At 35.5% G+C, this 22,884-nt stretch overlaps 1 long non-coding RNA gene and 1 pseudogene across 1 annotated transcript; both read right to left on the bottom strand.

Annotated features, from left to right (window-relative positions):
• Positions 1–6,761: 6,761 nt before the first annotated feature.
• On the bottom strand, positions 6,762–8,654 carry LOC109018994. Its single transcript, XR_002000684.2, has 2 exons — positions 7,596–8,654; positions 6,762–7,313 (listed from the first exon to the last, which is right to left on the bottom strand). It is a non-coding gene; the product is annotated as an uncharacterized LOC109018994 (long non-coding RNA).
• An 8,204-nt stretch (positions 8,655–16,858) lies between these two features.
• Positions 16,859–18,432, bottom strand: LOC118348458 (annotated as a pseudogene).
• Between the last annotated feature and the right edge of the window lie 4,452 nt (positions 18,433–22,884).

Below are 22,884 nucleotides of genomic sequence, written 5' to 3'. Positions count from 1 at the left end.
ATTCTGTAAATAATAGTAAAAAAGTAATGATAGAATATTGAATAAAATTGAATACTAGTAAAAAATATATAAAAAATAATAATAAAATAATAAATAGTAATGGACCATGTAGTGGGCAGAATACAATCATTAATACATTGACGTCCCCTCTCAACCGTTTATTTATTTAGATAATTTAATTATAATCAGGCTTGAGAGCGATAGGCCAACAAATCCTTGTTGAGCATAATCATCTAATGCTAAGGAGTCCTTTTGGCAAAATTGTATTCAATGTCTCCATCTATCAATACCAGTGTTTTGAATTTTGTACCATACTGGTCAGTATGGCCAAAATTTTTTGTACTGGCCAAATCTCGTACCAACCGTACTGGCCTCAATTTCGGCCTGTACCGGCCGATATTTTGGTATTTTTTTTTTCATTTTTTCAAACTACAAACTTATTTTTTAACCTCCAATTCAGACTAGACTATTTATAATTTATATATATATGTATTTATATATAATTTATTTATATATAGACTATTATTTTGGAATATAATTTATATATATATATTTATATATATAATTTATTTATATATCGACTATCTCGAAACGCTATCTTAAAACGCTATCTTGAAACGGTACCGGTATCGAAATATTTTATTCCAGTGCCTTAACCGGTATGGCGTACAAAACATTGATCAATACTCCAACTTTGATTCAATTTCTTTTTGCAATTTCATCTGTCCATTCCACTTGGTATAAGGAGTTGTGCTTCCAAAATTGACATTTGAGAGATGATATTTGAAGTATTAAAATGTGTATTTTTTTTTCAAAAAATATTAGATAAATTTGAGATCCACATAAAAATTATTTTCTTAATGAGGGACTCAACACTTTTTTTCAAAATAAAAATTTGTGTTAAGATGTGCCACGCGGCATTGTATCAATGCATACTGCATAGGGCTTGTGTGTCCATAGTGGAGGGTCGATGAAGGTTGTATCTAGAAGATCTGAGGCACTAGAGTCCATTTTATAGCGCGTATACTATTTGCATGTGCCGATGTATTGCTTGAAGCCTTAAGGTGTATATTGGCGGCCTCTGAATTTGCTTAAAGGGGGTGTGCATTACGTTGGTAGCCAGAAAGAGTAATATTGTTAAATATATTCATGGGTAGTGCAAGGACTGCACACTTATTTTAAAAAATAGTGAAGTCTATTATTAAAAAATTAATTTTTTTATGTGGGTCTCATGTTTACTCCATTCTTTTAAAAGCATTGCGCGATGCTTATGCACTCTATAATTGCAAGTATCATTTCTTAGCCATAAAACAGTATATTTGATATTTTCAATCTAAAAGGAAATTTCGGAAAGAAATTAGACATAAAAATAAACCAAATACATACTGTAGGAGTAGTAGAGGAGCAGGAGTTGATGATAATTTTTCTTTTCCTTTTTCTAGTCCCTCATGAATAATTCTTGTTAAAAAAACACTAATCACGATAATACAGTGAATATTCAATTGGTTTGAAAATAACTGACATTCTAACTTTCATTGCACTATATTTAAGAATTTATTGAAAATGATACATTGATAATATGATTATCAAATATGCTCACCAAATGTGTCCATTTCTATATTTTTTATTTTTTATTTCTCAATGGTTAAGGAAGTGACTATTAGTAAATTTATATTTTTTTTTTCTTAATGGTTTAAGGTTGTTTAGAAAATGCTTAAAAAAAAAAATCATTTGTACTAGTGTGCAGATGTAGTGGGAACATTTGGTAGACACATTTGCATTGTCATATATATATATGATCTAAGAGTCAGGCTACACCCTAAGAGTTAGGGTTTCTCTCGATAAGGTCATTTGGTTTTTTTTTTCATTCATTTCTTTATACCCTTAAACATTTAAAAAAATCACAATATCATTAAAAAATATTTACTTAATCACTAATTAAAAAAAAATTGTATTGGATTCCATTGTCGATAGAGATCCTCGAGACAACTATCATTATTCATGATCTAATAATGAGAAATGCTTTGGGACGGTCAGACTATTTTTAGCCCTTTAACAGCCTCCAATAATAAGGTTCCATCTCAGCATTGCATAAGTTAAAGCCACGAGGAGCACTGCATGAGATGCTAGCTAGAATTAAAAGCCCTACAAATGAATTGTTTCCCCTTCCCTCTTTTACCAGACAAGTTGGGCTTGTTGCTTCCACCAATCGTTGCCACCACTACCAGACCATCACTAGCAGTTCGACACGGCCAGTTCGTCGTCCTACCCAGCCAGTCCATGTATTCTATTTTACAGAAATCACCAATTGCAATAAACTTGAAACAAAACTCTTCAAATTGAAAATACATAATATTTTAGTTTTTCAGGTAGGCTATTTTACAGAAATTAAGAATTTGAATCACCAATCGGAACTAATACTTTTTTTTCTTCTCCATAGTCCAATATTGCTTAGTACGTGGGGTCCCTTTAACATCCTAGTTGTGGTTCGAGGAGACCCGCATCCATGGTTTGAGCACAAGACCCTAGACGAGCACCAATGTAACGATGATGGGTGGATTTCTATAGCTTTGCGGCGTTGAGCGGCGATGGATGAACGCAGAGAAGGGTTATGGGGTCTCTATGTCGAGGGCGAACGAGGGGAGAAAATCAGGATGAAGTTAATGGCCAAAAAACAAGGCCCTGACAAGACCATAAAGAACGACACTTAGTACCACAATCAGGATGAAGTTAATGGCAGAAAAACCCCAAAAATCATATAACTCTTATGAGAAAGTTATAACAAAAAATCATGCTGTGTAAGGGCGAACGATGAGGAGGGCTCGCAAAATCAGTTCGTCGTTCAAGATCCTGGGTTTGGGATGGGTGATTAGGGGCCGTAAAATCAGTCCATCGCGGCTCGGTGGGTCGATCTCCCTCTGTTGTGGCTTGGCAAGAAACAACCCGTCATAGCTCAGCAAGGTATTTTCGAAATCAGTTTGTCGTTCAAGACTTCATGACCCTTGGTTTTTAGCCCATCGTGGCTCAACAGGAAATCAGCCGGTCGCGGCAAGGTATTAGTTGGGTTTGGTCAGGGTGGAAGACGAAGGGGGACGAGACGAAGGGTAAAAGGTGAAGGAAGACGAAGGGGTTTGTCTCTGGGTCTGGTCAATTTGGAACACGATGAGGACTTGGGGGACATGATGAGGACTTGGAAGCTTTTTGTAGAGTTTTTGATCTTCTGTAGGATGGGTGCAGGATATGTAAATTGGACTACTTACATGGAGTGCTATTATTTGGGAGCTATTATTTGGGGGTTGGGCAGCCCGACCGATTTGAATGTATTCTCTCTAATAATATCTTTTCCAAGAAATAAAGATTTATCTACATAAAATAAAATTAAAACGTTTCCTATACCAACGGTCCAACACCACCCGATTACACCCGATCAATTCAACGACCAATGATTTTTTAGCCTTGATCACCAAACAAATAAGAAACATAACAAGCACTCATTTTTCTTACTTTAAATATTGAGATGAGATGAGATGATTTTAGATTAAAGTTGAATAAAAAATTATTAGAATTTTATTCTTTAGTATTATTATTATTTTGATATTTGAAAAAGTTGAATTGTTTCTTATATTTTGTGTGAGAATTTGTGAAAGTTGTAATAATGAGATAAGATGAGCTGAAATGAAATGAAACCATTTCTGCATCTAAACAGGACTTAAGTTTACTTCTGTACAAAGAGAACTGGGAGCACTTATATAGAACCATCACCTTGCAAAAATAGAGAAATGATAAGCAAAAATAGATCATTTGCAATTCCTGATGAATGAAAAAGTTAGTTTTTTAATGTGAGTTTCAAATTTGCCTACTTTTTTAGAATGAGAAATGATATTTGTAGTCCTACAATGTGCAAGCCCGTCACACTCCTTTTTGTTATGCTAACTATATTCTTGTGATGTACAAGTCTCCGATGATTTCTTCGTAAAAAAATAGTTTTTCATCATATGAATCTTAAATTTTTCTACATTTTCAAATAGAATATACGTAGCTTACACGCTTTAAAACTGTAAATCATTTACCTAATCCATCGCTCTTTCATAAAGGTTTTTATTTTTTGTTATTTGATTTCTCTTGCTGTGGGATTGAGGAATTGAGGAGAGAGAGGGGGACGAAAATCACTGTGGAGAGAGAGAGAGGGAAGAAAGAGAGAGACGGAGGGTTGGAGGAGGTGTATGGGAGAGGTAAGTTGCAGCCGGTTCTATTTTTCGATTTTGAGGAAACATGTGGCATAATATCACTGAATGGTGTAAATTTTCTCTTGGCACCACATCTGGTCCCTAGCATTTCTATTTTTTTTTTGAAAAAGATTATTTTTAAATAATTTAAATATATATATTGAAAAAATCAAATTTTCCTATATACCTTTACAAAACTCAATAAAAGAATATTTCCACACCTTTATGTATCAGGTTATACCTATAACTTCACTTTTATAAATGAATAAAGTCTATTTCTCATAAAAATAAATAAATAAATAAAAGAACATTTCAAATTTGTTCAAAAAAATTATGAAAACCTCGCTAACAAAACATGGTGTTATATATTTCCCTCCGTGTCTTTGCAAAAAATTGAAACATACAGACAGGCCTTAAAAAATGGAATGTGAATGGTTTTGGAAATATACCTACAAATATATATAAGATTGATCATATACTCTTTTCTCTTTTTTTATTTTTATTTTTATTTTTTATTTTTTAAGGAAAGGATTGAAATATACATAAGCATGATTTATGTGTCCATTCCTTTAAAATTACCTTTATATATAGCGAAGGAACTATCACGTAGCCGACCACTTGGTATAATAGGGCCTACCGAAAAAGAATTATTGCCAAGGAAAGCCGGCCACTAATTGCATGCCTTTGGAAAAGTGAGATGAGAATGAATCAACTTCAAATGGTATAATAGGGCCTACCATAAATGAATTCCAAGGAAAAAGCAGTGGTACTAATTTCGTGGACGTTGCCTTTAGAAAAGTGAGATGAGAAAATCAAGTCCGCATGGTTATAATAGGACCCACCAAAAAAGAAAATGCCAAGGAATTAAAGCTACCACTACTGTTAATTTCATTTCATGGACGTTGCCTTTGGAAAAGATGAGAGATGAGAGAATCAAGTTCCGCCATCAAGTCCTTTATTGATACTAAATTAGTAAGATGATAATACCTTCAAGGATTATAATAAATAGGTAACCCAACGATGTGGATGCCTCTCCTTCGATAACCGAGCAGTTTTGGTTGGAGACAGAGAGCTCCTACAGTACCCAAACCAATATATTCTATAATTATAAATATTATTTCTAAGTAATAAAATAATATGTTAAATATTTTTAATTTATAAAAAATTAAATTTAAAAAAAAAATTAGACATAAAAATTAATTTTTATTATAAATTATTATGATTCAAAATATATTTTTTTAATATGATTCGTTAGATTATAAATATATTTTTATTATAAAATATATATAACAGATCACATAATAAATTTACCTCAATTTATAAAATTTATTATATAAAATTTTTAAGTAGACTAAATATTCCTCTTTTAAGAAAATAAGATTATAAAACAATATTGTTATTTTACAAAATACCTTTTATTTATGTTGTAAAAAACATTGTCTCTCTATGACTGCTATAATTTTTCAGTACCGAGAAAGGAATCAAAGTAGTGTGTTTTGTCCCTCTCTGTCTCTCTCCTACTGGAATCCTTCATTTAATCTTTTGAAAGCTTGGTTTCATTTATAAACAAATATAATTATTACAGATTAATTCACAACAAAATCATAAAAAAACAAAAAACGAACCGAATGAGTGTCAAAATGAGAGGTTTTTGTGTAAATAATCAACAGAATTTTTAATATATTATATAAAAAAATTATATTCATTATCTATATTCTGATCATCTACTCATTATCTCATGATATGACATTAGATAATAGATTCACAAATGAAATATAGTAAATAATATCCAATCATCTAATACCATATAAAAAATCGCTAATAGAGAATAATCCAATAGAAATTGCTAATTTTGTTGATGAAAGGGTATGGATAGAGGATAGTCTAATAGAAATTGCTAATGATATACTTGTGGAAAAAGATTGTAATGACTGATTTTTTTTTATTATTTTGGTATTAATGAAGGAAGTATATGTTTGCATCAAAAACGAAAAAAAAAATACCACATCTTGGGATATTATTATTTAAAATACTCAAAATAATTTATTTTATTTAATTAATAAAATCTAACAATATATATATATATATATTAATATGACTAATCAAGGATTCATGAAATCTACCATTTTGTTTTTTCCAACTTAGTTTAAATCATATATAGTTTACTAATCATATAAAGATCATTTTATTAATCATATATAAAGAAATATAAAAAAAACACTAATTTTTCTTACCAAATTTACTTCTCTACGAAGAGAACAGCTGTGAGCTCATATATACAAATCTTTTATATATAAATATAAATATATATTAACGTAATTATATTTTTATTGTAAAATATATCTGATGATCACATAAATTGATGTCAATTTCTAAAATTTATTGTATAAAATTTTTATATTCCTCTTTGAAGAAAATAAGATTGTTATTTTACAAATTAAAATACCTTTTATTTATGTTTTGAAATACATTGTCTCTTTATGACTGCAATTATTTTTCAGTACGGAGAAAGGAATCAAAATAGTGGGTTTGGTGGGAAAGGAAATGCCAAGGAAAAGGCAGTGCTACTAATTTCAAAGTTCACATGGTACAATAGGGCCTACCAAAAAAGAAAATGACAAGGAATTAAAGCTGCCACTGCTGCTAATTTAAATGGACGTTGCCTATGGAAAAGAGACATTGAGAATCAAAGGTCACATGGAAATCGCGCATGCCAAGGATAAAAGAAATGCACGCCAAGGAAAGCGCGCAGTAGGACTAATTTCATGGACGTTGCCTTTGGAAAAGATGAGAGATGAGAGATGAGAGATGAGAGTTCCGACATCAAGTGCTTTATTGATAATAAATTAGTAAGATGATAAGACCTTCAACGATGATATTTTTTCATCATTGGCCTTACAATAAAGATAAGTAACCCAACGATGTTCGGTTTCACTGGAGGACCCAAAAGTGATGACGAATGTTAGGAAAAATATGTAACACATAACGAACCCAAAGGTCCATTCATAAACCATGAGCGGCCCATCAGTGAAGACTCTATGGGGCAACGTGACCCCTGCTCCAGCAGAGTACACGGTTCAAGAGAACCTGCACCGACATAAGATGAAGCTTAATCAGGCCAAGTGGGCATTCGATATGGAGTCCGGAAATTTTTTGAACTTTATGGTGTCAAAATGAGGGATCAAATCCAATCGTGAAAAGATTAAGTCAATACTGGAAATGAAGCCTCTAGAGAATCTAGACGAGGTTTAGGACGAGTGCTAAGTCGGTTAGTGTCAAATTGACAGACAAATGCCTATAATTCTTCAAGGTGTAGTGAAAAGCTCACAATTGGAATGAGTGCGACGAAGCAAACAATTGAAGAAGTACCTAGCTAACCCCCTATTGAGTGTCTGTCACACCAGACACAACTTTCGCTGTGCTAATCCAAGAGGAAGGCAGAAAACAGAGGCCAATGTATTACATGAGCCACGCCTTGAGGGAGGCCGAGACGCATTACCCGCGTGTAGAGTTGCTTGCGCTAGCATTGGTGGTGGCAGCTCGCTTGACTGAGGCCCCCCAGAAAAAAGTCTTACACAAGCCTGATACTTCCGATCAACTAGTAAATCCGTCGATTGAGCTCAATGAATTCAACACTGACTACGTTCCTAGAAACACAACAAAGGGGCAAGTATTAATGGTGTTCATTGCCGAATTTGCCATCTTCCCACAAGAGGCACAATAAACCTTGAAAGGAAGTCCTTGGCAGGTATATGTAGACTGTTCCTCATGTCTTTGTGGTGGGGTAGACCTCTACATAATCACTGACAAAGGGGAGAAGATCTATTACACCGTGAAACTGGTATTCAAAGTTACCAACAATAAGGTAGAATATGAGGTGTTGCTAACAGGACTAGCCATGGTGGAGAGGATGGGATCAAAGGAAGTAGAAGTGCATGCGGACTCGCAGGTAATAGTGAACCAAGTATCGGGGTGATATGAAACCAAAGGGGAGAAATTGAGATCGTACTTGCAGTGGGCGTAGGAATGGCATGACCGCTTCCAATACTTCAAAATTCAACGAATTCCTCAGGAAAGTAATTGGCGAGCAGACAAGCTATGGTGAGTCCCCCCTTAGGAGCAAAAAATTCACTTCCCCCTGGGAAATCACGACACAAACCTTGGAAACCCCCTCCATCGGAAGGGAGGCAGCGATAAAGGGACCTAGAGTCCTAGACTAGACACATGAATGCCAAGGTACCTAACTACCAGGGGGTTGCCGGAAGAAAAGACAAAAGCCAGGAAGGTGAAGAGTATGGCGTTCATGTTCACCCTAGTAGAAGGAGTGCTAGTAGAAGGGAGGTAGGGCTTTGGCACAAAAGCTCCTAAGAGCGGGATACTACTAGCCACAGACGCTAAATGATGCGAACCCGTTTGTTAGAAAGTGTGAAAGGTGCCAATAATTAAGTAACATACCTCATCGCTCGCTCGAAGAACTGACAATTGTGACCGTACCATGGCCTTTCTCCCAGTGGAGAATCAAAATAGTAGGGCCACTACTGGCCGGAAAGGGTAGGGTCAAATTCATAGTAGTCGCTATCAAGTATTTCACAAAGTAGGTAAACGCAAAAACACTCAAGACGATCATGGCTGGGAAAATAATCAAATTTCTAGGGAAATTGGTCGCGTGACATTTTGGCATGCCACAGATCATAATCTCAGACAATGGTCGGCATATCAACTATGACATTATAGAGATTGGTGCACAAATTTGGTATCAACGTAAAATACTCCCTGCCCGAATATCCGCATGCGAATGGGCAAGTGGAGCATCTTAACCCGTATAAATAGTCAACAGATACGTTTTAGAGATAATTGATTCATGATCCACGAAGAGAAGTGAGTTCCTCTCTGCTTTAAGCAATTTCGGAGGTATTCCTATTGGGTACCGGACAAATTTACTCTGGTTGCTAGTCATTAGAGCACAACGTAACACTGGAAATTGCATTAACATCGGTCACAAAGCCCATCCTAGGCCTATGAACGACTGCACCTCAACCGAGCCGTCTTCTCTTCGGTTCAGGATAAATACGTAACAACGGTCACACAAAAATGCTTGCAATACGGTGTTGATGAATGTGATGCCACTAAAAGTTAAAAGGTCTAACTGTACTTTTTTTTTAAAAGAAAGGTCGAGTTGTACTTGTCCAGCCATAGAAAATTGAAGTATTTTAAAAGTTCCCTAAACTTCGATACAAATTAGTACTCTACAACATTTTGTTTCAAGGAGGTGTATGTGGATAATACAATTGAAAAATTCTATTCATTATCCCCAAACACCATACACCAAACTTTTTTATGGTGTGTAGAGATGATGAGTAACAAAACTCTTAACATGTATAGAACAATCTATTATTAGGCTAAGCAATGATCTGTATTTTTTTTCTTCTCTTTTAATTTGGTTCTTGAGTCTTATCGGTGTATAAAAATTTGATTATTAATTAATTCTCTGTAGCAAAGAATTTGTTTCTTTGTGATGTCTACACTACTAACTATTTACTATATATATCTTTGGTTCTTGAATCTTAGATGTAGACGCTTGTGCAATAGCTTTAGCATCCTCTTTATTTCTTTCATGATTTGGCTATAGATGGAGCTAGCTTAAAGCCTAAAGGCAACAAAATGATCCTTAGATGTGGATGTTTAAAAAAGGTAGCATTGCCTTATTCTAGAATATTCTTTACCCACCATCATCATTATCCTAGAGAAATCTACTACAGTATTAATATATATTCAGACATTTAAAATGCTAGAAACTTCTAGAGTAGTCGACTTACCGGCTTTAAATTCCTATACAAGTAGCAGCTCATCATTTGTGAAGGTTAAACCGAGTAAAATGTGAAAGTTGTGAGTGATTCGGCAAGAGTGAGAAAAGTTATGTTTGGTTGTTAAAGTGATATCAACTTGTTTCAAATTATTCATTCATGGATTCATTATTTTTTCAACTTTCTATAAAAAGTTAAACTTCTCTCAACTTATTTTATATATTTAAACATATAATTTTATTTATTTACATTCATACACATTTCAATAGGCTCAATAGAGGTAGCAAGAGCAGTTAAAAATGAATGATGTGCATGTGAAAAACGAGAGCAAGAAAGAAAAATAGATAAGGGATGAGAAGTACCTGAAGATTGTGCAGCGATTGAAGAAGAAGTGGACTCTGGGGGAATGGTAGGACAAACATAATCTAGAAGGTAAGTAGGACGAGTGATAATACGATGGGGACGAGAGGGGATAAGGGAAGTGGGTGTCGAGTCTGTAGGTGTGGCCAATGTGGGAGTGGTAGAGGAAGTAGGTTCTGAAATAGGTAGAGTCGAAATATTGGAATGGCTAGGATATGGAGTGATGGATTGCTGGAAAGGAAATTGGTCTTCATGGAAAGTGACATCACACGAATAGAAAATTATGTCAGTATCAAGATTGTATAATTTGTAAGTTTTACAGTTGCTAGGATAGCCAATAAAGATACAACGAGATGCTCGGGGAGAAAATTTGTCGTGATGAGTAGTAAGGGTTTGAGCATAACAAAGACAACCAAATACACGTAGATGGGTGTATGTGGGTGTAGTATGGAGAAGAATTTGAAAATGAATTTGATTTTGAAGAGACCGACTAGGTGTCCTATTGATGAGATAAATAGCAGTAAGAACACATTCTCCAAAAATTTAAGAGGTAAATGTGCTTGAAAATGGAGACTCCGAGCAACATTCAGAAGGTGTCGATGTTGACGCTCTGCAACACCATTTTGTTGAGACGTTTCAACACATGTATATTCATGAATGATGCCATGAGCATTAAAAAAAGTTTGAAGATTTTTTGAAAGGAATTCTTGGCTATTATTTGTGCGAATGATTTTAATCGGGGATTGATATTGATTTTTGACAAGAGCAAAGAAATGCATTAAATGATTAAAAGTTTATGATTTAAAATGCATTAAATAAATCCATATGGTGCGAGAAAAAAAATCAACAATAGTAAAAAAATAATGAGATCTACAAATAGAGGCAGTATGATAACCTTCCCAAATATCACAATGTAAGTGATGAAAATGAAGTAAAATTTTATTCGCATGAACTTGAAAAGGTAAATGGGTGTGCTTAGAACGAGAACAAATATCACAATGGGAAAGAGTACATGGACTATAAAAAATAGCAGGACTAGTAAAACTTAAAGGGTGACCTAGACGACAATGGCATAAGATCTTATTGTCAATATTTTGAATGAAGAAATTAGCATTTTGTTGGGGCTGAAAAACATAGAGTCCATTGCAAGCTTCACCCGCTCCAATCAACCTCTTCAACTGTAGGTCTTGAAAAAAATAATGAGAAGATAGCAACACAAGATAAATGAGTAGTGAGATAACGGATATAGAGGAGATTAAAGCAAAATTTAAGGACATAAAGGACATTTTGTAAGGAGAGGGTTTTGGATAGAATAATAGAGCCAATTCCTTCAATAGGAATGGTCTCTCCCGTGGGTAGCCGAATCAACCGAGCCATGGGTGGTGGTCAGAGGTTCCAGAAGGCAGATCGGCAATGGCTAATGTGGTCAGTCGCGCCACTGTCGATGATCCAATGTTGCTATGGGTCAAAGGGGAATTTCAGCGTGGTGGATTTACCCACAATTGTTCGGCTGGAAAAGAAGATTGAAGATGAGTCATAAGTTGCTGGTAGATTTCCAGAGAGAGGCCTGGTACCCGACTCGAGCTAGCACCTACAAGGTTAGCAGCAGTAGGAGGTTTTCCAAGAAGGGACGGTTTGCGGTTGTTGTGTGTTCTCGACCTGGAGGATATCCGATGATGAGGCAGCAACGAGTACGGGTGATATGAACCCGCGGGAATGGAATCCCTTGAACCCACAGTCAATTTGAAAACTTCCCAAGAAAGCCAAAATCAAGTCTATGGATGGAGAATCTAGACCCGATGAGAACTCGTTTCAAGAACCCAGATTATATTAAAATCTAGACCCGTTGAAGAACCCGTCTCAAGAACCCAGATTATAAAGGAGGAACGCCACAAAGGTTGTGATTTACCTTTGATAAGTTCAAAAGTTCAATTAAGAACAAGAGGAGTAAAACTCAACTCACAATGAATAAAACTCATCAAATTTCATAAATTTTATAATCTGAATAAAATGTGGCCACATAGAGTATTTAAAGCAAAACATAATGAAACCCTAGCCAAAATAAACCCCCCATCTTCCAAAAGTGCCCCTGGATGAACAGTGCCGCGGCTACAGTACGGAGCTACAGTAACTCGCTACAGTACCCTAACCCTAGTTCAATAAAATAATAACTTTCCCAATATGCCCTTGCATAGGCATAAACCCAATTATTCTAAGCAAATAAAATAGGTCCTTGAAATTAATTAAATAAGTTGAAAGTCTTCAAGTGTCCAAAGCCTATAAGTCATGTTGTTGCCCTTTCCATAGCTTATGAAATGAATCAAAGCATAATCTTCATCGTTTAAGCCCTTGAACTTGTATTTGGCCCATCTGGTACTTGCAACATATCTTTAAGACTAGGCCCACCTTGGTTCCCATCATTCTACGGGTATGGCCTTCTTTGCCACACTCAGTGCATTTGAAAGATGGTCTGTCGGGATGAGAGGCCCAAGCAATAAGAGCAATATTTTTGGAGGGCATACGGGTTACATGGAGTAGACGTTGTTTTTCTTGTTGGAAGAGGATGGAGAAGACTTTGTTGAGAGGAGGAAGGGGTTTGGTGGCAAGGATTTGGGTGCGAAGGGCAACAAACGAGTCGTTGAGTCCCAGTAAAAACTGAAACACTCACTCGTCTTTAGCCCTTTTCTCTAAGGTATTTGCATCAGTTGGGGTTGAAGATTGCCAAGTTCATCCCATAATTGTTTGATGCTGTTATAATAATCTGGGATGGAAAGTTGATTTTGGTGAAGGTTTGAGATTTCTTGTTTGAGATGGAAGAGATGGGCATTGTTGCCATGGCAAAACCGAGACTCAAGGTCGAGCCATACATCGCGCGGGTCATCATGGTAGTCCAGAGAGTTGGCAAGAGATGGGGCTATGGTGTTTAGAATCCAATCCAAGTAAGAACCATGTCTTTGGTCCTATTCCATTGAGCATATTTAGAGGAGGTGGTGGCTGGTGGTTTGAGAGTGGTGTCAACAAAAGAAAGTTTGTTTTTGGCATTGAGGGCTCGACGAAGAGCACGTTGCCATTTGGAAAAATTATCACCGGTGAGATGACCAGAGACAAGTATGAGATTGGGAGAGTTAGAGAGATGAAGAAGGTATGGAGAAGAAAGAGAGGAATCATTAGAAGAGGAAGCCATAGAAGCTGGGCACATGTATGTTAGGATTGATATTTGGCTGATACCATGTTAAGAAACAGATTGTAGGAAAATATTCACTTACTTTTCATCGATGTCATTCACGTACATATAAACTTTGAGTAGAGTTATCTATACATGGAAAGGAAAATAATTTGTTGTACAAATATATTGTGTAACGGTCAACCAGCTAAATATGTGGGATTGCTGAAATTGTGGAAGTTTGCTGTGATGGGGGGATCTTGATTCGATAATAGAGAATGAGTTGTTTGAGCACATTTGAAGTGCTGTCACACAAAGGAAGAAGCATGGGAGACACTAGGCACCCTTTTCTTCAAGAAAAATGATTAATTCAAGAGGGATAGTGAATTGGATAAAAAAAAAAAAATTATATATGAAATTCACAATATAAAATGAAAACATAACACTAAGCAGAAGTAAATATAAAGAGTAAATATAAGAGAAATACAAACTCAGTATTTTAACAAGGTTCAGTCGGCCATATTCCAACAAAACTCGTTGATGCAGTAACGGTTACAAAAGGAGAAGAGGATTTGGATGATGAAGATAAGAAATCTATTCGATTAAATGCACAAGCCCCAAACTGGTTATATTGTGCTCTTGATGGGAATGAGTTCAGCAAAGTAATGACTTGCAAATCTGCAAAGAAATTTGGGATAACTTGGAAGTAACATATGAAGAAACTTTGCTAGTTAAAGAATCAAAGATTTACATTCTTGTGCATGAATATGAAACTTTTAGAATGACTGATGATGAATCCATATGCACTATGTATACTTGTTTTACTAACATTGTAAACAATTTAGCAGCTCTTGGTAAGACTTATTCAAACTTGGAGATGATAAGAAAAATTCTCTACTCTCTCCCAAGAAGTTGGGGATCAAAAGTTAAGGCGATTGTTGAAACTAATGACCTCACAAGACTCAAGATAAGTGAACTCATCAGATTATGACTTATTATACATGAGGACACATTAAAAAGGCAAGCAGAAGAAGAAAAGTCGAAGAAGAGATTGTTACTTAAAGTTGTTCCACAAGAAAGCGAAAGCGGAGAAGAATATGAGGAAAATGACAATTAACCATAAGATTTTGAACGCAAAAGACAAATAATCTTTCAACAAAGCATTTGCTCTTATACCAATTATTGGCTCATATGACTAACTCAATAGGGGCTAAATTGGTTTTGTTTTAAGAAATCAGAAAATTATATATCAAATACAAAATATATAAAATGTGAATAAAATACTAAACAACAATAAATATAAAGAGTAGTAAAAGTGATGCAAATTCTGTATTTTAATAAGGTTCGACCCTATTGCCTACGTCTTCTCTTCAAACTACCTCTTGAGGATTTCTAAATTCACTATTCAAACTTATTTATGTGAAAATTAAAACCTATTACACATTTTAGCAATACTGCTTCAAATAATACCTTATATGTTTACAATCATCTAACGAGTGGTGATTAAGCTATTATCTATGTATATATCTTACTACACTCACAAGGTACACACCCTTTTAATGTCTATTATACAAGAGCTGATAGTATTGGGTATGTTATCATAGTACACTCTTCAATGTGAAATGAAACAATAGAACGCAAACTATATCTCTCAAAATTAAAGAAAATAGAGATTTTAAGAGACTTTTTTATGAATGAATATTGTAAGGCTTGAATTGTGTTGTATTTTTAAGATCCCAAAATGAGAGTTCTTTTTAAATTTAAAAAGAAAAATCCAAATGTAAAAAATGAGTATCATTCATTTTTCAAAATTCTTAAACAAAAATTTCACATTGTTGTAATTATCAAAGACATCTTTCATTTTCCGAATTTGAAAATTTCAAAAATAACATGCATATGTTGTAAACATCTTTTAGATTTTAAAACTTTAAAATTTTCAATTATATCATGCACATGTAAAAAAGACAATTAAATTTTTTAAATTTTCAAATTTCAAACTTTTAAAATTATATCAAGCAACAAAAATACAAATTAATTTTTTTAATGAGTAATAAATATTTTTTTGGCCTTAAAATCTTTTCAAATTTGAAAGAGAAGTAGAAACAAAATCAGCTTCATTTTTTACTCATTCTTAATTTGCTGATGTTCTCAATTGTTTGGAAAACTTAAAACTTCTTTATACTTGTACTTATTTTTTATTGTCAAAATCTATATATTTATAATTATATAATGCACCTTGGCCTTCATTCTAAATCTAGTTACCATCAATCAATCCATGATGATGTGACACATTTTAAATGATCTTATGGGCTAACTATTAAAATAACAAACTAAAAAAATAAAAAATAAAAAATGAAGAAAAATCATTTCTCAGCTTCAAAGTAGAAACTCTTTTTGTAGACCAATAGTAATTAATAAATAACATTTTAATAGATAACTAGGATTCTTCCAACTTACTCTAAATTTTCATAAGCAATATGAGAAGCATATGATTTTAATAGACTAAATTTCAATGCTACAAATCTAGAAATCACCATTTCACTTCACCTACCAAGAGATGCCCTAAAATGCAGGAAGAGATCGCCTTTTTGGCATTAATTATCTCAAGCATTTTACTCATAACATTAGTTTGTTCTTATAAAAAAGAGTAATGCTACATACAGTCGTGGAGTGCGCAAGCGCCGTGCAGTCGCTTTGAAAAAGAGTAGGTCTACTATTAAAATATTAATTTCTTTTCGTGTGGGTCTCATATTTATTCATTTTTTTCAAAACGACTGCACAACGCTTGCACACTCACGACTGCAAGTATCATTTCTCTATAAAAAATATGAGTTTTCAGAAAAATAACATGTGGGTCCCAGATTGATTTACACTATTTTTCAAAGAGGGTACACGAGACTTAGACACTCTAAAGTGAGGTTTGGACAGTGAGATGAGATGAGATGATTTTATATTGGAGTTGAAAACTGAATAAAATATTATTAGCATATTATTTTTTAATATTATTATTGTTTTGAGATTTGAAGAAGTTAAATTGTTTATTATATTTTGTATGAAAATTTAAAAAAATTGTAATGATGATATAAGATGAGATGAATTTAAGCAATTCTTTGATAGAGATTAAGAAGAAATGTATTTCATTCTCATTGATTATAGCATAGCGATACAAGTTGATATATATACACACTGGACTCAACAAAATTCACATGGACAAAGTGTCGAGCAGTTGCTATGCATTGTTGTATAGAGAGATTTGCAGAGTTTGTTACAAAATGAATCTTGCCAGAGCACTACATTTACACAGAGGCAGCACACAACCTAGTCTACATAACACCCGATTCTTTTGGAAGACTAGCTGCTGAGGTGGAGATAATTTGTTGTGTCATCTATGAGTTGGAGGAAAGAGTAGACTGCTCAATATTCTTGAATCCAAACCTGGCTACAAACATCATTTCCCTTGTAAAATAGTTATGAATATAATTACTTAAAAAAAAAAAAAGAAATGGACTGTAGATCCTAACACAGGACCCAGCACAATTCTAAAAAGCTGAGGTTGGAGCTTTCAAAATCTTTAGTCGTGATGAAACAGCATAAGGATAAGAATTACCTCCAAGCAGACTTTGGATAGATAACAAGATGGTTCTGACATCATAAGCAGATGACCATTTATCCTACACATAAACATTGCACATAAATTCAATGCTACATGACAATTCGGGTCAAAACATTGCTTTGAAGATGAACTAAGCCCGGCAAATGACATGAAGAACCGTAAAATGACATGAAGAAGCCCAGCAAAAGCACAAAAAGACAAAAGAACCTGAAGAATATAGACCCTTTCTAGCAGAATATATTGTCTTCAGGGTAGGCAGATATTCCAGACTCACCACTCATCTAAAATTGAAGTTATAAAATAAGAAAATTAATCAAAACCCCTATACCGCAAAAATAATTTCAAGGGACATTGAATAGCACTTCCATTTTGCAAAACTTTTAGGCAATCGAGGACATAAATGAAGAATGAAAAGGTTCTTACCATTAAGGCCACCAACTCAGATTGCAACCTGTTTCATAAGAACAATAACGCAAGAATTAATAGGGTTAGAAACCCTACAAAACGAGAAGATAAAAAAAAAAAATACAACCTCAATATACATTCCAAAAGAGATGATAACCAAGTAAAAAACCAAGCGCTTTTAAGCCCCCTTTCAACAGAAAAGGTCATGGAGAAGATCCATACAACTAAAACATAGACAAAAACTTAAATCAAAAACTCAAACACTCACAACCCAAACAATAGTCACCCATCTAGCTTAACATAGTAAACAATATTCAACCATCATCTAGTGAAATCATTATTTATCTCAAAATGTTAAGAAAGTAGCTTTTATTATTTAAGTTCATCACATGCAGGTCAAACTCTTTCTTAATGAGTGGGCATAACAAGTATAATATTTAATTAAATAAGATAGAGTATAAAGTCAAACTCAAACTTAAGACCTTTGCTCTGTCACTATGTAAAATCATCATTTTTCCATAAGGGATAGATTTTAATACTTGTATTATGTTCTTAACATTCTCCCTCATGTATATGCTAGATTTTCCTCAAAAAATAACCTCAACAAGTATAATATTTAATTAAATGGGAATAGAGTACTAAAGTGTAATATTTTAAATTTAGGACATTTGTTCTGATTCTATCAAATCATCATTTATCTCAAAAATTTAAACCGATGTAAATTTTATTATTTAATCTATATCTTAACATTAACGAGACAAAAAAATTAACAAAAAAAAACCCAATGTACTTTTTAATAACAGACTGAGAATCAACGCTCTTTGCTTGAGCACTTTCAGTGTATCCATTAATGGTTGCCATAGATCCTTCTGCTATTACAATTTCCTGATTGCAGGAAAAAAAAAAAAAGAAGAAGAAGAAGAAGAAGAAGAAGAAAAAAAAAAAAAAAAGAGCAAACAATTATAGATTGAGAACCAAATAGTAGGCAGGCTTTGTAGAGACAAAGTCGGAAAGAAGAAAGAAGGTTAGAAAGAACCGGGTATAGAGAGAGAGAGAGAGAGAGAGAGAGAGAGAGAGAGAGACGAAACGACAGTTAAGGAGATAAAAAGTAATAGTTACAGAGAAGGGGGAGTGTAGCGGCTTGAAGATTTGGGTTTAAAAAAGTGTGTGGGAGACAGGAGACCGACGACATCTAGTTGGAGAATTCAAAAGTTTTTTCGAATGTTGCAACGACGGTGGGAATACGTTTGGAATCTCCTTTTTCCGTTGGCAACGGCTACTTTACAAGTTTTTTCCTAACTCTAGACAGATAAGAAGTTGAAATAATCTACTCAACCCCTGGTCTATTTGTCGCACACCACACACCCACGTGGCGAACCCGGTCAGTATGTCAAAACCCCAAGTTTTATGGCTCACGACCAAGTTGTCAACCATGCCATGACAAGTCTTGATGGGCCCATGACTGATGCCTTGACATTGTCACTAACAAGGTTGGACAGCCCCACAACCCATATCTCAACACTATCGATGACATGCCCCGACAGCCCCACTGGCCAGGCCTTGACATTGTCGCAGACAAGCCTTGACAAGCTTTGACACTGTCATTGACATGCCTTGACAGCCTCACAACAGCCCCACAGGCATGCCATGGCCATAACCAGGATAGCACCATAGGCATGGCATGCCCCCTGCCATGGCATGCCCAGGACGCCCAGCAAGGCTAGCGAAAGCCCTACCAGCGCGTGCAACCCATCTAGCACGCAACATTCCAGCAGCACGCGCAGTACGCCCACCAGCAGGCAGCCCTAGTGCCCATGATTGTTACCTAGGCCATGCCATCAGCAACACCAATGCCCAGGCCCCCTACCTGGGCCATGCCGCAGCAGCAGCAACAATACAATCCCGTGCCCAAGCCTCTTGCCTTGGCCATGCTAGCCAAGCAATGCATGCAAGCCAGCAGATAGGCCAACGCCCAGACCCATGCATGGGCCATGCCAGCCCCACGCTAGTAGCCATGTTAGCACCCAGGCCATGCCTGGGCTGTGTTAGCCACACACATGCCAGTCATGCCCATAACCCATCCCATGGGCCAGCTTAGGCAATCAAGGGTCAACGTATGACACGGGCCATCATAGGGCCACCCAAGACCTATTTTACAAGGGGTTTTAAATAGGACTATTAGACATTTCATTTTGTATCTTTTGGCATATTTTCGTTGTTGATGGTTTGAGTTGTGTTCTTGAGATTTTTTATGTGCTTTTGCACTTGGGCTACTTGGGTGCAATTTGTGGATCCCAAGGAAATGATCATCACATTGCAATTCGTGAATAGGTGTTGTTCCATTTATCTATCTTTGTTTCATCACCTTGCAATTCGTGAATATGTATTGATTCATTTATCCATCTTTTGCATATTTTCCATTCTCCATCCAAATATCCAAAAATACATTGTTGTTCATATATTTTTTAGTTTGTTCATATATTTTCTTGTGTTTCCTTACCTCACAAACAAACATTAAACCTCCATCTTTCTAATCCCATATTTTCCATAATTTCTACTTTCCAAAGTTAGCCTCCCTTCATCCAACTAAGCCCTAGCCGAAATCCCTAGAATCCCACAAGGAAATTCCTACATTTTAGGAATCATCATCTCATCTTCTATATACAATCCCTAAAATCACTCAATCCCTAAAATACTCAATTTCTTGAATCACTCAAGTCAATCAAAGACCTTCATCATCTTACCATATTCAAATCCTATATTCCATCCCCAAATTCCTAAATTTAATGAAAACCCTAAACTCATTCAAACAACACCAAATCCTTCCAAAATCCTATCATCCCTAAATTAATTCTTATAAGTTAGGAATCCTAGCCTCACTCATCCACATCCTTCCAAACCCTAGCACCTCATCATACACTCCAACCCTAATCCAACTCTTTCCAAATTCGTAATTCTCCTTAGCCACCACCCAACCTCTAGCCTAACTTTACCATACCAACCCTAAACATCCCCCAAGTGGCTCCAACAACAAGGACCATCATCAAGTTGTTCCACATTGCATCAAACACACAAATTCATCACCTAGATCACCAGAACTCATCATCCTCATCAATTCCATCACTAAACACCATACCTTCATACCTTCATCAACCTAGGGACCCTCCATTGCCATAATACGTTCAAGGCCAAACAAGTTAGCAAAATACATTCGATCATCACAAAGCAAGGCAAGCTCTCGGATTCTTAATGTTTAGGGACTAGACCGAGGTCCCTAACACTGTAGCCCACATCACAGTTCTTCTCTCTCACCCATCACGCTTCCCTCGGCCATCCCTCTTCTCCCTTAGACTCCTCTCCTCCCTCAGACTCGAAATGAACAACTTCTCCCTCACCCCCAGCTCGTTGCAGCACCCCAACGCCCCACAGACCACACGAAGCAACAACATCTCTTCTCCCTCTCCCCAATCGTCAGACTCTTCCCTCACCCATCAACCCCCCGACGCCCCTCACCCCAGCCCCTTCGCGTCTCTCACCGCTGAAACCCTAGTAGATCTCTTCTCCCCACCCCCAACAAAAATATGTATAAATATTACAATATGTGGACTAGTTTTTCTATCTTCCTATTGTCACTTTCTTCCTCTTTATCCCCCCTTTTTTCACACTTCTCTTTTGTACCCATTTTCTTAATCATTGTCATTCTTCACAACTCAAACCATGGAGGAGGCTAATGGTAAGGTTCTCTGTAACTATTTTTCTTTTTCATGTTTTCTTTTCTTTTCTTTTGTAGTCAAGTATTTGAGCTCCCTTTAAAGCTTTGCAATTTATCTTGGTTGTCATTCTCGCTTGTCTATATTGATTTATAGTTGAGAGTTTTTTTCTTTTTTTGGGAGTTTGCAGATGGGAAATTAGCTGTATTACAAGCTATGGTTCTTTAGATTTTGGGAAATTAGCTGTTAGCATTCTGGATTAGACCTCTTCTATTTTCTGGGAGCGAACAGATTTGAGCATGCATGGAATTATTCATACTTTTATGTGCATTTGGTGATTTTCTTTTCTCCACACATGAATTAAAAAGAAATTCATGTCTCTACCTCTTTGCTTGTAAAGAAGGTTTTTCCTTACAAGAAAGGAATTTAAGTTATTGATGGATTAACAACTGCTAGTGTCTGCCAGTAAAAGAAGTTTAAGCCGAGTAAAAGTATATCCATGAAGCACACCTACCACTCACGGCTAATGTCTGCCACTAAAAGTATATCCAATTATATTTCAATAAATAACTAATGAGTTGAGCCAGATCCAATAAAAATAAAAATAAAACATCAGGCTTGATCCACACTAGAACATTATACATATATGCCCGCCAATAAAAGCAGAGCAATTGATCAAGTTTCAATTGTAAAACTGACTTTGAAATTATGCGCAATGTTCACATGGAGATCAGCTTTGGTTATTGATTAATAGACCATTAATGCAACAAGTCAAATATAAATTGTAGCTAATTGAGAAGTTTACAAAATGTTGCAATCTTAAAGAGTAGTTTCAGCCATTGTTGTGTTAGGAACATGTTGTTGTTCTCGATATTTACCAATTTTGGTCCCACCCACCACACACATTTTCAAGAACGTTGTTTTGCACCTCTCCTGAAGGTCAAGGTTTTGGATACTTTTGTGGTTTTCTCTGATCAAACTGATTAAACCACTATCTAAACCACCACTTATATTACGAATATTTGGGCACTGATATTGGGCAAATTGAGTTTAACTAGAAAATTTTCACGACAAAGTATATAGATCCTTTCACAACAGACCACTTTTGACAACAAAGTTTTCATAACAGAGAAGGGAAACAAAATGGAGAGAAAGAGAGAAAAACAAAAACCCAAAAGGAACAGACCACTGTCCGTGCCATTCAGAAGATTCACGGTGAGAAGCAACACTGCAGGCTGTGGGATGAAGCCGTACGGAAGAGAACCTGCAACTGGGGTGAGAAAGCTGGGGGAGGGGGGAACACGGGGAGGGGGGAATGAAAATAATTGATTGAATGGATTAAAAGGCACATTTGTTTATTGAAAAAAATTACACATAGGCGATGTGTGGAGGTTGTGCTACAATGAGCAGGTTGTATAGCAACACTCTAAAAAGTTTGATTTAACGGGATCTATTGAATGGTTTCCCAAGTTTTCAAATTTAAGCAAAATTTTAGATATTTAATCGGGTTTAAATTACTCTGATCATTGAAAAAATGTTTGTTTGCAACGGATTTTCATCAATATAAAAACAAATTTACAAGTTTGTAATGATAAAAAAATAT

The sequence above is a fragment of the Juglans regia genome, chromosome 5, assembly GCF_001411555.2.
Source record: "Juglans regia cultivar Chandler chromosome 5, Walnut 2.0, whole genome shotgun sequence".
NCBI lineage: Eukaryota > Viridiplantae > Streptophyta > Magnoliopsida > Fagales > Juglandaceae > Juglans > Juglans regia.
This window is presented reverse-complemented; position numbering and strand designations above follow the sequence as displayed.